This window comes from Heloderma suspectum, chromosome 3 (genome assembly GCF_057233095.1).
Source record: "Heloderma suspectum isolate Gila_16-S chromosome 3, 16-S_ref, whole genome shotgun sequence".
NCBI lineage: Eukaryota > Metazoa > Chordata > Lepidosauria > Squamata > Helodermatidae > Heloderma > Heloderma suspectum.
The window spans coordinates 76,015,797-76,032,765 of NC_139460.1; the positions used below are offsets into that span (position 1 = coordinate 76,015,797).

The 16,969-nt window shown below is 40.7% G+C and overlaps 1 long non-coding RNA gene across 2 annotated transcripts in view; it reads left to right on the forward strand.

Annotated features, from left to right (window-relative positions):
* The window catches only part of LOC146349808 (uncharacterized), a 294,990-nt gene that overhangs the window by 195,113 nt on the left and 82,908 nt on the right, over nt 1-16,969 (forward strand). Inside the window, exon 1 of one of the 2 annotated variants that reach the window (XR_014789093.1) lies at nt 705-1,218. The exons of the other annotated variant lie outside the window; for it this stretch is intronic. This is a non-coding gene — a long non-coding RNA (uncharacterized LOC146349808). Of the gene's footprint in view, nt 1-704; nt 1,219-16,969 lie in introns of those variants that run through there. 2 annotated transcript variants of the gene reach the window in all.

A 16,969-nucleotide genomic window follows, 5' to 3' on the forward strand; every position in this document is an offset into this window, starting at 1 on the left:
TTACTTTCGCATTCGTGGCCGGGCGAGGCGAGGCGCCTCCTCCCCGGCCTGAATTTCGGCCGGGCGAGGCGGGAAGCCTCCCCCCCGGCCTGAATTTCGGCCGGGCGAGGCGGGAAGCCTCCCCCCCCGGCCTGAACTTCGCGGGGGGAGCAGCGAAGCGCCTCCCCCCCACCGCGAGCGGCCTTCGACGACAGGTAAGTGACTTTCGTCCACCCCTACTTGGGCAACCCTGAGCAGGGCATAGGCAAGTCATCTTTCAGGGAAACATGTCTGTCATGATTGACCTTCTCATCTAGGAACCCTCAATAAACTCCCACTAAACCCCAGATGGCTAGAGCATAGTTTTGAAACTACTAGAGTAGGATGAATTGGAAAGGAGATACATTCTTGTACATGAGCTGAATTTTAACCATGTCAGAAACTAGGTTTTGTTTTGAGATGGACTTTGGGGTGGGCTGTGTGTGTGTCACTTGACACCAGGTTTCATTTGTCTAGCACCCACAGTGTGCTGGGCTCTGCCACTTAGTTAACTCTCCTTCTGCCTTTGAGTGATCTCCAGTACTCGGTGGTACCCCTCTTCTTCCCTGGACGTTTCGACAATCACATACGCGCATCTTTATTTTATTGCACCAGGAGGGAGGAAGTGGTTAAACATAATGACTGCTATATGACAAAACCAAACAAGGAACATATTTTAACATGATAGAGTGCTGTGCGGAGTCATCACAGCCATGGTGCATAGCTCAGAGCCGGAAAGCAAACAGCTGCTGTAGCCTGATTTGAGTTAAAATAGTGTCAGTGTTTAGTCTGGCGCACTGCTTCAGGAGAGATTGGCAGCTGGGTCAAACAAAGTCATTCCATTGGCTCCTTTCCCAGCGAGCTTCTGCTAGCATTTAGGTACTAGTGCAGCCTAGGCCTTTTTCTCAGGGATAGTCTAACATCTAACCGCACCCTCTTTATTCTTTTTGTTTTGTTTTTTTCAAAAAAAAAAGTCCTTTCCCTCTTTAAGATAAATCCAGTATTATGCAATCTGCCAACATTTGTGTATTAAGAATGCACTCTGTCTTGAAAACTGATGCATCCTGCTCCCAACATGGTGCAGAAAGAAGTTTGTTACCGTGCTGGATTAATAAAAGGGGCCTTTATGGGTTGTGAAAGAATATCTGTGTGCTTAGGCAGGAAACTTTTTGATCCACAGAAAAGCCAGACGACATCTAGGTAAGGCTGAATATCAAATCTGCTTTTATGAAAAACTGTGCAGTGAGCTCTCAGTTAATTGCAAATGCTTAAAACTGTCCTGCTTGCATGAACATTTTCTGAAAGTCTGAATAAGAATGATTCTTTACATTGTAACTCTTTTGCTTTTGTTTTTAAAAGCTAGCAAAATGCTGCACTGCTCTGTTTCATTTTAAAGTTTTCATAGAATAAAATGTGTTAGGGCATGTTGTGCCTGTTTAGAAGAAGATTTGATAGCCACGGATATGGAAAGAGAAAGTTCAGCTATCACTTAGAAATACTTTTTAAAAGAAGTCCTATGGTTTGGGAAGAGTTACAAAGGGTGCTTTTCAACTTTTCAGGCATATGTGCACAATAATTTAAAAGCAGTTGAGAATGGCTTTGGACTAATAGGGTCTGAATGACTAAAAAGTTTAATGTAGCTCTGGAGGGAATATTAAGTAAGTTGTCTTTGTCTCCTAGTTTTTAATTTTTGTTGTTGCTTTAGCCTGCTGGGTCACATTTTTTGTTAGCACTGAAGGCTGCCATGAATTGGTAATGAGGGCCCCTTTTGCACATGATTTTGGCACTTGGCCAAGATCAACTTCCCAACGGAGAGCTCTCTCTAAAAGAACCTGGAGCATTTTTCTTTCCTTTTTTTGTATGAGGAATCACTCTGAAAGCTGCCATAACCAGTTGTGTAGGCATGTCAAAATGACTTTATACAGTGGATGTGAAACATTCCTTTTCACTCTGGTTTCTTTTTTTCTTAGTATGCAAAATTGTTGGAATTATCATTTTATGTTTCTTTTAGCCTGCTCGCCATTCAGAATAGGTTTCACTGAGCTCAATCATACAGAAGGTTTGTACTCATGTACGCTTTCCCAGAAAATCAATATAAGCGTAACTATCTCATTTTAGCTAGTTTACAATGATAAGCTTTACCTTAAAACACATCAGAATAAAGAACAGAGGAATTCTTTAAACTCTTCAATTCATTAAAGTTAAATGAAGAGTAAGTAAATAACTTTTCTTGAAGTTTCTTGACACATGTTTAAGAAAATTGTTAAGAAAAACTTTTCTTAAAACTATAAATAGAATATATGTTATTTTAGGGGAAAGAAAATTTAGGATTCTTTGTATTTGGGGAGGGGGAACAGAGTTTAATATGGTTTGGATTTTGGAATGTTCAGCCTCTGTGCAAAATCTATGCATTGTTTATTAATAGTAGAAAATTACAAATACTGTAATTTTGGCATCTTTAGTTTGGTTCCTGTTGTACTAGTCTACAATGAGTGGCATGTGGAGTTCTGCATAAGCTTTAGTAAAGAATCTGGAATTCTCACTTTTGTTTTTACAAATCTAAAAGTTGGGAGATTTGTTTTGCATAGCTTTATAATCAAAGCTGATAGTGTATGTGGATGCATTGTACACTTTATTTGTGAGTATGTTTACTCATCTGTTTCTAATAATGCAATCTAGTGGTTGAAAACTAAGCACCTGGAACAGCTGGAGATGTTTTATAAAACCTCGAGGGTCTGCAAATTCCTGTCAGTTCACCATGAGTGGCGGTTGTTCGGTATTATATAGCTGTGGTCCGAATTATGATACTGTATACTGTTTCCTAAGTGCAATATTTAAAGTGTAGTACATGGATTTTACAGCGCTGAAAACATCCAGCATTAAAATATGTTGAAGTAATACATTCATGGTGTTAATAAAGCACATAAAATATATATGCTTTAATAGTTCTCTCTAGGGATTTTTTAAAAAGTTGCTAAGTGGAAAAATATATATTGCTGTTGAGCCTTTTATTTTTTAACCAGAAACCTGTATCTCAAATAACCAATGTAGGGCATTAAATAAGATGTGAGCTGCAGGAATTCAGAAATGCTTGTGAACATGAACATGAAAGGTGTTTTCTTTATATGTACTATATGTATATAAACCTCAGCTTTTTGAAAACAAAAAATCCATTCAGTGAGGGATCCAAGATCAAGTTCTGAACTGAAACTTTGTATAGAACCACCTAAATCAGAGACAGGTGTTCTGTTTGGCTAAAAATAATTAAGAGCTCCTCATCTCTATGCAAGATAAGAAATGTTACCTAAAATCTAAGGAGGGGACAAGCTTTTAGGCTGTTACATAGTTCACAAAATTACTAGGCATCATGATTTACAGTTTTGATCTTTGCTAAATATTGGTTCAGTAAATGCAAAGCAAAACATTTATCATGGGAAAGTTTACAAATGTCAAGATTAGATTATGGAAAAATATGATTCAGATTATGCGTTCTTCTGAAGTGGAAACTAGCCCAGTTTCAGTGTAGTCCTGGTAATACATCACGATGGTGATTCTCAAATCACTTACTCCAGAGTAGTAATAATGGTTTCCATGATAGTATGCCAACAGCTTCACCTTCTATCCCCAAAGTATGCTCCTGTACCATGTTTATTGTGCACGTGCAAGTAAATGAGAATGGAACTTGAGCATTGCTCAGTTTTCCTAGGAACTGAAAATAAAACCTGTGGTCAGATATTCCTTTTTAAATTCCCCTCCAAAGAAGCACTCTGAGATGATTGAATTCTGTATCCTCATTGGCTTATTCAGTGCACTACTAAATGTGTATTTAAGGTGAATTATTTAATAAGCTTTGTGCTTCTACAGATTCAGCATATGGAGGCCATGTTGATGCCAGTGGAACTTACTTCCACAAAATGTATTCAGGACTGTGGTACTAGGTCTCCTATCATAATAAAACAGTCACCCTTTGCATCCTCAGCACAAGATATTGCATTCTGCTAGATAGTTTATGTCTGTTATAGCTTTGGCAGATGAAGGTATGAGACATTTGATAGCAAAGACAAATCTGCAAAATTGCCGGCTACGTTTTTCAGAGATTTAACATTTGCAAAGCCCTTTTTAACTACTCAGTAACATTCCTTACCGCACTTGCTGTTCCGCAGACTTGCAAAACTTTATATCTCAATCAATTACTCCACAGTACTTAGTAACTTTTTTTTAGTAGAGATGATTTAATTTTCATAAATGAAGCACTTGATTGAATATGATCTGAGCCCCAGTAAACAGATAAGTACATTGCTACATTGAATGAAACAATTATTTAACTTGGACAGTACTTCAGTGATCTCTGCCACGCAAGATTAATGTACACAGTTACCTCAGATTCTAAAGTAACAAGAGTTAGATAAAAGGAGCATGTAACAATTTTGTCCTTTGTGATTGGGATGGGGGGGAAGGAGAGAGAGAGAAAGCAAACGCTGTGATAAAATTAAATCCTGTTTTTATTGCAAGCTGCCCATGGTAATGTTTTATCATTTTAGTGATACAGATACTCTGAAATATGATAATGTGTAGTTCAACATGACTTTGGCTTCACTCCTAAGCACACTTAACTAGGGAAGAGGTCTAATTGATTTCAGTGGGACATACTTCTAAGTAAACATGCTTAGAATCATTGTGTAGAAATCATGATTTCTTTCTTTGCTCCTCTTAAGCATAATTACTAGTTGTTGTTGTTGTTGTTTTAATCTGATAGGAAGGGGAACATTGCCTTAATGTAGCTTTCCCCAACCTGGTGCCCTCCAGATGTGTTGAACTAGTGTCTGGGGGCTGCTGGTAATTGTAGTCCAGCTGAACTGGAGGGCATCAGGTTGGAAAGGCTGCCCGAATGTGTGACGGAATCATTATGTCAATATGCTGCTTCGGATGGAGCATTTCATGTTACAAAGTTTTCCTACTATGACTTAATCTGTAAATAGCTGTACTTGTTGCACAGAGACTATGTACAGTTCAAATTTCTAGATAGTTGGTTCTAGGTGTGGGGACCCTAGAACCACTACAGAAACAGATATTTAGTAGAGTACTGGTTTATCAATGTTAACTTTTTAAAAGATTAATCCCAACATTATTTCTGTTAATAGTCAACCCACCTAAACAATGTCTTTAGCAGTCATTCTTTTGTTTTATCCCATTTTTCCAAATTAAAAAGTAATTCCAGTTAAAAAGTAATTCTAATGGCAATTCTACATGGGAAGAACTGAGAAAATGTATGTACTGAAAGTGATGTACTTTTAAACTTCTGCTTTTTTTTAGTTTTGTAATTGGATTGTTTTATATTTCTTTAAAATTTGTTTTAAATGGTTTTAATGAAATTTGTAAGCAGCCTTGGGACGGCTTTGCCCTGCAAGATGGCATATACATTTCTTAAATAAATGTGTGAGTACCATGCAAAACACCTGGACATAATACCTTCTTAGCAATCCACGCTGCTGCTTTTTGAATTACTATTTTGTGAGAATCTCAGTTTGAATTCAAACAACTATTTTTTTTACTCAGTACATGTTTTGATGGAAATCAAATGGAACCAAAATGTATTAAGTGAGCCAGTGATATTGGACTCTATAACTGGTACTTTTTGGACAAGTGGCAAAAACCTACTTTATCTAATGCTTTGCTAAGACCTTTTTCATAGTTTTGTCCTACCACATAATGACAATAAAAGCTAATGCATTTTCTCATGAAATGGTTAGGCAATGCCAACATTGCACATAAAAGAAGCTTTAAAATGCACTTCTCAAAAATTATTGTAAAAGAATAGGATCTTGTTGTTATTAAGGAAAGACCCAAAGTTAAAAACAATAACAAAAAAACTTCATCAGAAGTTGCTTCCTCAAAGAGTATGAATGCTTAATATTATCTAGCTATGGGAAGACCTTCTCACTGGCTGATGATTCTTTTTTCCTACATATGATGTATGCTTTCAATGTACCATTCTGGAGTCATTTTCCACCATCTGGTCAGTCTACATGTATATATGGCAGCATGCATATTGCCATCTGAATATTGCAAGGAATATTGCCTCACAAAATGTACAGATTTATATAATTTGGGGAGTAATATCAAGAAAAATAAATTGTCTTGTATATTATTCTATTTGCTTTCTATTGTCTAAATCAGGGGCTGAGAATCTGCGTCCCTCCAAACGTTGTTGGGTTTCAACTCCCATCAGCCCCAGCCGGCAGGTCATGGATGATGGGAGTTGCAGTACAGCAGCACCTGGAAGGACACAGGTTCCCTATCCTTGATCTAAATCTAAAATGCTAACTGCATTTCTTGAAAAGAAAGAGCTTTGCAGCTTACTCAATTATTTGTTTACGGTGTCTTGTACTACTGAATATGATGTGCATATACATTTAGAGAAATTCAGAGTATGCATAAGTCTGACAGTTCACTGATATAAATATAAAAAAGATTAAAGCTGCATTTCTATACCCTCTTGCCTGGGACTATGCCCCATGTAGTTTCATAAGGCTTACTTCTGTTCTGAGTAGACATGCATGGGATTGTTCTGTGGGGTTCTCTCAGATCTGATACTTGCAGGAATAGGAGCAACATCATTTAAAAAACTTTCAAATGGTGTTGCAAACATGTGATCACATCTTTGAGGGGATCGCTGTGGAATAATGATATTTTCTGTTTTGATCCTTCTGTTTGTCTCTGCTTTGGGAGAAAATGACTATCTGACTATCCAGAGAGTTTCTAAATGACAACGCAGATTTGCTGTAAGATATAAATAAGATCTGTCTTCACCTCAGGGCCAAATGAGAGATATATGGCTACCACCAATAAGAGGAGCCCGAAGTCTCTCTCTGCTTCTCCCCAGAAATGTTTATTATGATGGGATGTCATCGTGGTCACTCAGAGCATCTCTGACCCACACAAGCACAAGCCAGTGGGATGGGTAAAAGTGATAACTACAATGATGACTCCTACCTGTTTTGTTCTAGTACACGTTGCTGGGAAGAGAAAGGGAAGATGGAAGAGACATGAGGAAATGTAGTGTTATGCTGTGACATCATCCCATTCACCATGTGGTCCCTGATTGGCTGAGATCACATAGTAAAGAAGAAAAAATCCCCAAAATATTTCTCAGTAGCAGCCAAGCATCCCTCATGACTATTTCCCCTACTCCAGAATGCACTTCTAATAGGTACTTATCATTATTTTCAGATAATAAGCATAATATCTCTTCAGCTGCCATACTCATTCCTAGTGACTAATGTTGAGCTGAATCGGTGGGGTCTGGGGGAAGCGCTTTCATGAAGCTTTACATTGCCCCAGCCCACAATTCTTTAAACGGGTGTGAAAATGTTTGTAAAGGAATGCGGAAAGAAGAAAGAAGGGGGAATATATCCTCGCTATGTCAACTGGACTGAGGAGCTTCGAACCCTATCACACATAATTATTAACAAGTTTCAGCAGAGTGAAGATTGGTATGTGTATCGAGATTATCAAAAGAATCGGGTTCAGATGAACAAGGTCTGCATTCAATGCTCATCTGAATGTGGCATTTGGATGTGGAGGCTCTCCACCCCCACTGTCTTGCTTTCAGCGGGGTGTACACCTGAATGCACATCCCCATCCATATTCTGTTAGAACTCGTTACAACACCTAACTGAATATTACTGAAGCTTGATCAGAGCAAGCAAACGTCTTGCCACAGCAGAGGTTCAGCTTGATTGGCTTGGCACCATGGAAACCTCCCCATCATCAGAATGAGGACAGTATGTGAACTTTATTTGTCTTCAGTAATGTCATAAGGTAGCCACACCTGATTGCCATGTGGTACCATGATGTCATCTCATTCAGAACATGTTCCCTGATTGGTCAGGGTTATGCAGCGAAGAAGAAAGAAGTTCAAAAATGCCACTGAAGTAGCAGGGTATGGGGGCTGTGATGTGAACTGGTATGACAAAAGGCCAAAAGGTAGGGTGGTTTCAAGGGGCTTTACATCCCCATCTAATGCCCAGGTTCTGGTGGGAAAATTCAACACAAACTACCAACGATACTATAGGACCGGAGCAAAAATCTCTAGGAATACATTTAGCTTGCTTAAAAGTGTTTTTCAAATACATCTAGGATCAGCCATTGAGGCAAATGTTTCACATTCTTACCACATGATATTGATTGACATGATGATAATGATTCCCCCCACCCAGAACTCCAGGTTTTTCTGATACTCTGTGCCTGACATACTTGTCTGAAAGTTTACACAGTGTAGTGGCTAAGAAACTGCTGTGAGCCAGGAGGACAGTAGCGCAAATCTCAGTTCAGCCATGAACTAACAAAATGAGAATCATTCACCTCAGCATTGCCTGGCCCATCTGCAGTAGGACGATACTCACCGCCTTATCTACATAGTCTCTACAATAACTGTATAATGTATGTGATGTATTTTGAACACTCTATAATGCTATATGTATTATTTTTGTTTTATTCTCATCAAGAGTTCATTGTGTCAAGCGAAAAAAAATGAAAGCGCTCAAGTCAAAAATATTTCGCAAAACGATACTGTACTTTGATGACAACAACGAAAACAACTTTAGTGTATGAATGTCCAGGGAATTTAAAAATGGTACTGTAGACCACTTTAGCTGGCTATAATCACTGAACTGGACATCTTCACTGGAGCCACGGTGGTATACAACTGAATATTCCGTAGCATACCTGCTGTAAGCAACTGACTTGAGCTGACTCCATTTCATGTATGAATCAATGGCTTTCTCTTTGCTCATCACATTAAATATCATCATCAGGGCAATAACTGTCTAGAATGGCATGGCCAGAATTTCAAATTGAGGTGTAGGAGCAGTACCATAATTATAGGTGCTGTGCAGGTGTGGATAGCTTCAGACAGAGCTGTACTACTGAGCTATGGTCCCTCGTATTACAGAAGGCAAAGCAGCTATACTTCAGTACTAAAAATGGTCATAAAGAAATGTGGAAACATACCAGATTTTGAAGACACAGTCCAGGTAAATAAAATCTAACAAAACTGCATGCAGTGAAAACATCAAAGCACCAAACAGGAGGAGGAAGAGAAGGAGCAGCAGCAGCAACAACAACAACAATAACAACAATACTTTGCTTGACTTGAAGATTATTGCACAGGTAGCATTAGTCTGTAAAACTCATTATACTTTGCATTAGTAAGGAATATTGTGCAGAGCATTGTACGTGCTGGCTGATATCTCCACCAGCGGTCCTGTTGGAACATCTATACCTGTGGATTCCAGTCCACAGGTGTAGAAAATACCATATAATGCATAGAGAAATCAGGAACTTTCTATTGAGAAAAAATATCCATTCATTCCTTACTCAGCATGTGCTGCTGTTTGGGGCATGTTGAGCAGTAGTGACTAAACAATCAAATGTACGGTGTAATTAATCTTCTACTTAATCAGAACAAGTAATTTTTTTTTTTTGCATAGTGCCAGACAAAAAATAGAAAAAGAGAACGATGGTGATAATTTCTTCACACTACAAATACTTCTTCATTATCCACTGAAATAAACATAATATTGGCACTGTAAGTTCCTTGACTATATTTTGCACTTTTGTAGATATTCAAATAACATGAAAATGAAAAAATACATAAATAACAGCAAATAAAAGCGAGAGATAAGCTCTGTCCAGGGATTCTTAATGTGATGTAGATAGTTGGTCACTTATAGGGGGCCTTTCTGCAGAGGGGAAGGCTGCTGAAAGAACACAGGCTGTACTCATGAGCTGTAGCCCTGTGGGATCAGGTTTCTAGCTCAGAGTGGCTCTGTGCCTCTGGCAGGGATCCTCCCTGCAGACATGCACCCAAGGTGTGGACAGCATGGGGCTGGGGTTGGCAGGGGCACAGTGGCAAGGCACAGTGGCTGTGGGGCCAGAGTGCATAGCCCTACTGTCTGTCTCTTGATTCTTGCCCATCTCTTAACAATGAGCTGGGGGTTGTTAATGCCTCCTAGTGGAAATGGTGCCAGCCACCTTGAAAGAGACAGTTGTGCATTGACTCCTTAAGAAACTCTCCTTGGACCCAGGCGATCTTAGCAACTAGTATCCCTTTTGGAGGGGGGGGGAACCTTGGAGATGATAGTGGTGGCTCAAGTCCAGGCACTTTTGGAGGAAGTAGACTGTCTAGACTCATTTCAATCTGTGTTTAGTGTCAGGCAGGTTTAGCACTGAAACTGACTTGATCACCCTGACAGATGACTTCAGTCAGCAGATAGATGGGACCTTCTGGATACTCCCTGATATCTCAGCAGCTTTTGATACCATCAACCACAGTATCTCACTGGATCTGCTCTACATGTCGGGCATCAGAGGCACAACTCCATGCGGAGGGGCCATAGTTCAGCAGTAAAGCACGTGCTTTGCATGTAGAAGGTCCCTAGTTCAAGCCCTGATATCCAGGGCTGGAAAAGTTCCTGCCTGAAACCCTGGAGAGTCATTGCTCCCAGTCAGTGTTGACAATGCTAGGCTAGATGGGCCAATAGTCTGACTCAGTATAAGGCAGCTTCTTATGTTCCTATACATTTGACCTGTGGGATCCCACAAGGGCTCATCTTATTCCTCATGCTTTTTAACATCCACGTGAAGCCATTGGGCAAGGTCATGAAGGGATTTGGAAGGAGGTGTCCTCAATATGCTAACACTCCGCTCCATTTATCCTTGCCACCTGGGTCATGACAGAATGACAGTATTGGATCCAACCCTTTGGTATATAATCCCTATCAGAGATTTGGAAAGTAACACCTGGCAGAGGGGGCAGAGAAATGATTTAGACCGTGTTTTGCAGTTTTCACTTAGAGAGAAGCGGGAAAACATTGGGGAGTATTTTGTTGGAGTTAGTCTGAAGGCACAGGAGGGCTGATAGAGACAGAGGCTTTCTTGCAGATCTTCAAGTCCCAAGCCATTTAGGGCTTTAAAGGTCATCACCAGCACCATGAATGCATGGAAGGAGATAGGCAGCCAGAGCAGCTCCTTTAGGATTGGGGTAATATGACTCTGCCTGGCTGCACCAGTTACATTCTGGCTGCTGTGCTGCATTCTGCACTAGCTGGAGCTTCCAGGGCAGCCTCACATACCAGTCCTAATCAGCAGGTTACCAGAGCATGAGGAACCAACATGGCCAAACTATCCCTGTCCACGAATGGTTGCAGCTGGCAAATCAGCCAAAGCTCATAAAAGGTATTCCTAGCTACCAAGGCTACCTGGCCTCAAGTGACTAGGAGCAGCATCCAACAAGCTATGCACCTGGTCTTTTAGGGGGAGTGCAGCCCCATCTAGAACAGACTGCAGACATAAGAACCAGCTTCCCACAGGGCCTCCATCCTTTGGGGATTCAGCTTCAGTTTATTGGCCCCCATGCAACCCATTACCAAATTAGGGACGTACAAAAGTCACTTACCTTTTCGATGGGGTGATTTGCGGTGGGGGAGAGGCGCTCTGCACCTCCCCCCAAAATCCTGATCCTGCCGGCTCCGCTCCGTGGACATTCCGCGGAGCCGCTAGCCGGGGCCGCCCACAGCTGGACATCTGGCCGCTGGGCAGCCTTCCGGGAAAAAAAAAAAAACATCGTACGCAAATGGCAGCGGCTACAGTGGCCGCCATTTGCGTTCCTTTTTTTTTTTGCTGTTTTAGCCTACGTAAATATTTACGTAAGCTACTACAGCGAAAAAAAGGGAAATGCAAATAGTATCGTGGGCGCTATTTGCGTTCCCCTTTTTTTCGCCGTAATACCTTATGTAAATATTTACGTAAGCTAAAACAGCGAAAAAAAGGGAACGCAAATGGCGGCCGCCATAGCCACTGCCATTTGCGTACGCCTTTTTTTTTTTTTTTTTAGCTTGCCGTGATAGGCTACATAAGTATTTACGTAGCCTATCACGGCAAAGGCAGCTACACAAATGGTGTGGTGGCCACCATTTGCGTGGCTGCCTTTGCCGTGATAGGCTACGTAAATACTTGCGTAGCCTATCACGGCAGCCTGGCCAGACGCAAATGGCGGAGTTGGCTAGCAGAATTGCTAAGAAGAGTGGCCCAAGTTGGCTGGCCAAGTTGCTGAGCGTTCCAGAGAGGGATTTGGGGACTTTGGGAGCACTGGACTGCTGTTTCTGTGAACCTTGCTTGCTTTTGTCTCCATAATATTTAACACACCTGGACATTTATGAATAGGCAAATTATCACATATAACATATGCCACCAATTCTCTCTGCTCTAAAAGAAACTGACCAAGAAGGGCTGTGGTTCAGTGCTTTGCATGCCGAAGTTCCCAGGTTCAATCCCCAGCGTCTCCAGATAGGCACTGGAAAGACTCCTCTTTGCAACCCTGAGCAGCTGTTGCCAGTCACAGTAGCCAATAGGGGGCTAGATGGATCAGTAGTGACTTGGTATAAGCCAGAGTCCTGTATTCATAAAGATCATGTGCAAATCCAGCAGGTGGTCCCCATATGGCTGTGAATGGCAAACCCTCTACTTGAATGGAACTCAGTGGTCCAATGTACAAGTAACATTTTCTGATCTCTTAATATGGGACCATTGAGTTCCATACAAGTAGGGGCTTTCCCATTCACAGCCATATGGGGGAATGCTTTGTCTGCCAAACTCTGTGTATTGTAAGCACCCACTAGAGCTTTAGATTGGGGTATTTGTATTTTTATTTGGGGGGGGGAGCCCAAAAACATTAGCTTCCATAATCCATATATTCTGGTACACAAATAAAAATACAAATACTCCAATCTAAAGCTCTGGAGACAATGTACATGGGGGTGGGGTGGGAACTTTTCCCCAACTTCTGCTATATGATCAGATATGGTAAAGGAAAGCAGGAGACCAACAAGGCAGTAATAAAAGTAATAATTTCTCAATAACAAGGGTGAAAGAGACATAAAATAAAGAATTCCAGCAGGCCCGAGTTGTGTAGAAGGGAAAAAGTAAGAGGAGGATGAGATAAGCATAATAACTTGAAAAGAAATAGATATAGATATATTTAAAAATTTCATGCATCACTTAACGCTAAACAATGTAATTCAACAAAGACAAATATATACATTTTAAAAAATCCACCTGAAGGGAAAGAAATAACAAATGCTGAAATATCAGAGGAGGAGGAGAGGAGCAATTTTGTTTTAGCATTGTGGAAATCTATCCGGAAGCTGAAGTCTTTCATAAGCTAAACCTGACTGGAAAATGTAACAGTACTACAGAAAGGGCAGGTTCAGATTTGTGTTGAATTAACAGAAACATCATAGCTATGTCCAACAAATAACTGACACTAATCAACACTATTTCAAGTCTCAGCTAGCATAGCCATCTAATTTAGAAATCTACACTGTAATAAGGAAGTCTAAAAACTGGAGATAGAAAGGTTAACAAGAAGGACTGCTTAACTATGATATTTCCTTCCTCCTTAATATCCAGCAGTTACAGATATTTTGAATTTCAAGATGAAACTTCTGCTGGTTTCCATCCAAATAGAGCCACAGGCAACTAAAGGTGACTTTGCTTCGTTAAATCTCAATACAAGCTCAATCCAGCTTGTTTAAATCTCTCTAATTTAAGGGAAGGGGGGGATCAGTGGTACTTAAAAGTGCTTACTTGTTAGGAATATGCTCTATGTTTTTTAAATATGTCCATTACACTATATTGAATGAATTTAAACTCTGTCTGTCTGTCTGTCTGTCTATCATCTATCCATTTAGTTCTGGTGTGTTATTACAAAATCCAGATCCCAAAATTGATGAAAAATCATCATCATCAATTATAATAAAGATTTTTATCCTTCAACAGTGAATGGCAGAATTTGTTTAATTTCTTAAAATAAGTCTCACACTTAAGGGAAAATACGTTTTTGAAACAATATCCTCAAACTGGCACATGTTGAAGGTTTGCTAGTATGCACATTGACTTAAATCTAATCAATTAATTAAGAGACAGATTAGCTAAAAGCCTTATTTGGTAACAATCCTAATTTATACAACATTTCTAATATGCATATGTGTATTTTTAGGATCATCGTTGCTGCATGGCATTTAATCAAGCCTAGTCTTGTTATGTTCTGTACTATATACTCATCATAGCTTACCATTAGGGACAGATATAGGGAGTTGCCCATAGAGTCTGCATTATCATATGAAGAAGCCTCCGTTCCTAGGTATGGTTGAAATACTAGATATGGTTGATGTACTAGGTATGGTGTGTCAAGCAAAAAACAAGCAAAGGGGTTGCAGAGCCATGTGAGCTCTCCAACCCCCACCATTCATGTGCCTGGTGGCCCTACACACCACCCCTGTGTGTTCGGAGCACATTAGTTTATGTGCATAATGATTTATGTATGTAGAATTCCCCAACATGAAGAGACCCTGTCACAGTCTGAGTAACCTCTCATGTGGAGGAGCTCTGTGTGTGTACAACCACTTCCCACATGTTCCAAATGTGTGGAGGGTGGGGGCATGATAGCCAGTTGCATCGATAAGAAATGGGCCTAGCTCATGTGGTCCTGTGACCACCTCTTTCAAGATATGTGTGTGTGGGGGGGGCAGGTAAACACCTCTACTGACAGAGCCAAACAGGCTCTGACTATTAGGGAATGAAAGGAACACATAGACTTGAACTTGCTGCCTCAGTGAATGAAAGATTAAAATGAAGTAGCACTTTAATGTTCTCATCTCCTCTCCTCCCAAATTGGCTGGTGGCATGCTGAAGTGACCTTCCCCCATTCTCCCAAGTGGCTGAAGCCAACGCCATTTCTTTTATGACTATGTGAAAATACTTAAAGCATCATAATTTCCTGAGTTTAGATCCTGCCAAAGCAGACTGTAGCTGCAAGATAGCTTTACTGAGTCCAAGTCAACTGCTGCTGCAACAGGATTTTAATGACTGGAGGAGGAAAATGGAAGGATTTGTTTAGTGTTTCAGGAACATACAGAGGATTTTTTCCCTCACCAAGGGAAAGCATGATAGCCAATCCCCCTTGTATGAAGGAACTTTTGAAAAATGAATTCATAACGTTACTATATTTGATAGTTTTGAAAATTCAGCATATTTGGGTATGGAAGACAGGGATGTAGGAGTGGTCTTGGGTCTCTTTCCAACTCTTTGTATGTGCAAGCTGTGTGCATGCCAAGACTCATTCAAAAAGCAGTAATTACAGTGCTCAGCAGTATGGAAGAGAGGGAAGAAGTCTGCTTCCATGGGTGTATGGCTCTGTATCTAGATTGGGGTGAATGAGTTGGAGCCACAAGGCAAGATCGAGAACTCGCCAGGGAATAATAATGCTACCTCTACGAAGTTGGAACTCTTGTCCAACGCCTTTCTCATACAGTTGTACTGCTAAAAAGAAAAAGCAAGTGAGGATGGTTAGAAAGCCAGTCTTCATAACATTGGGTTGGACTGCCTTCTGTGGAAGGGCTCCACTCATAGAAGGTGCCTTCGCCTGATTCTGGGAATCCTCCTTCCCCCCCGGCACCACAGACCACAGCTCACTCCATTCAGCAGAGTGTAGCATTTTCAGTGGCTGCTGTGGAGCGGATGGGGACGTCTGCTTCTGCCAGCTGCAGAAATGTGTATAGCAAAATAGTGTGGAAAATGCAAAGACATCAGAATGTATGTACCATATATACTGCAGTCAACAGGTCCTCCCCCCCTTTAAAGTTAACACAAGTGCAACCTGCAACAGAATGTTGCAGTCTGGAATGATTTTTTTCAGGGTTCCAGCCAGCCAGCAATGCCCCTTTCCATTCCAGGATACTCCATTTTATTTCCTTCTCCGTGTACAGAAAAACATTTTTCCATGTTTTCTCCCCCAACAGATGCTCACCATTCTGTGGCCACTGATCATGCTCAGTCCTCAACAGGCTCTTTGGTGTGTTTTTTCCTCAGCCTAATGTTATTTCGTACTTCAGCAAAACCTGGCTGCGACATAATCTAGGGGTCCCATATAAGGCCCTGGCCCCTAGAGGTCACTGACTCCAGACTTTCCCCAGGTCTCCCCAGAACATCAGTTGCTGCCACCTAGTGATTTAAAGAAAGCAGAAGTAGTCTCTTCTTTATATACTTAGCATGTAAGATATGTGAATCTTCAAATCCATCCAGATCAGAACATAGGCATTTAAAAGAATGAACATTTATTTATTTATTTAACAAGTCAAAAGAAACAATAACTGAATAATAATAATAGGTTCTAAAAACCTGACACCAGATATCTGCATTCTGGAGCTTCTCTCCCTCCCTTCTCATTCACACCCTGCCTCACTCACTAATTAACCTAACTACCTCTGGCCCATAATTCCTCTGGAGTCATCACAACTATTGGTTTAAAAGGTTTTTTTCTTTCTTTAAAGCAGCATTGCTTTAAACAAATAGTTTATAACTCAGGCACACCTAACACAGCCTTCTTTTGGGTAGCCCCTAGGAAGAGGAAGTGTTTTGGTTGAAAGTAAATGGAGACGGAAGATTTCAATTTAAAAAGAACACCCACAAACAAGGCAGTGAGCACAATTCATTTTTTTTTTAACGTGCATATTTATTATCGGAATATACTACACTGCATTTTTATTTACGAAAATTTCATGACTCTTTGCGGATGAAGAAAAAGAGCCGCATGACTGCTGGCTCCGCAGGACCTCGTGGTGCCATTCTGCAGAGGATTACGTGGCACGGACTGAAGGGAATTCGATCCCATTTCAGTCCGTGGTGGAATTCTCTGACATCCCTAGCAACAACAACAATGGCAATAGCAGCAACAACAGCAGTCATATCAAGAGAAGGTCATGGTAAAAGAATATGTTTTCCAGGCCTTCTTAAAAGTCTGCAATGATGGAACATGGCATTTTTCTCCTCCTCATAATACTAGAACCCAGAGTCACCCCATGAAGCTGATTGGTGGGAGAAGGAAGTACTT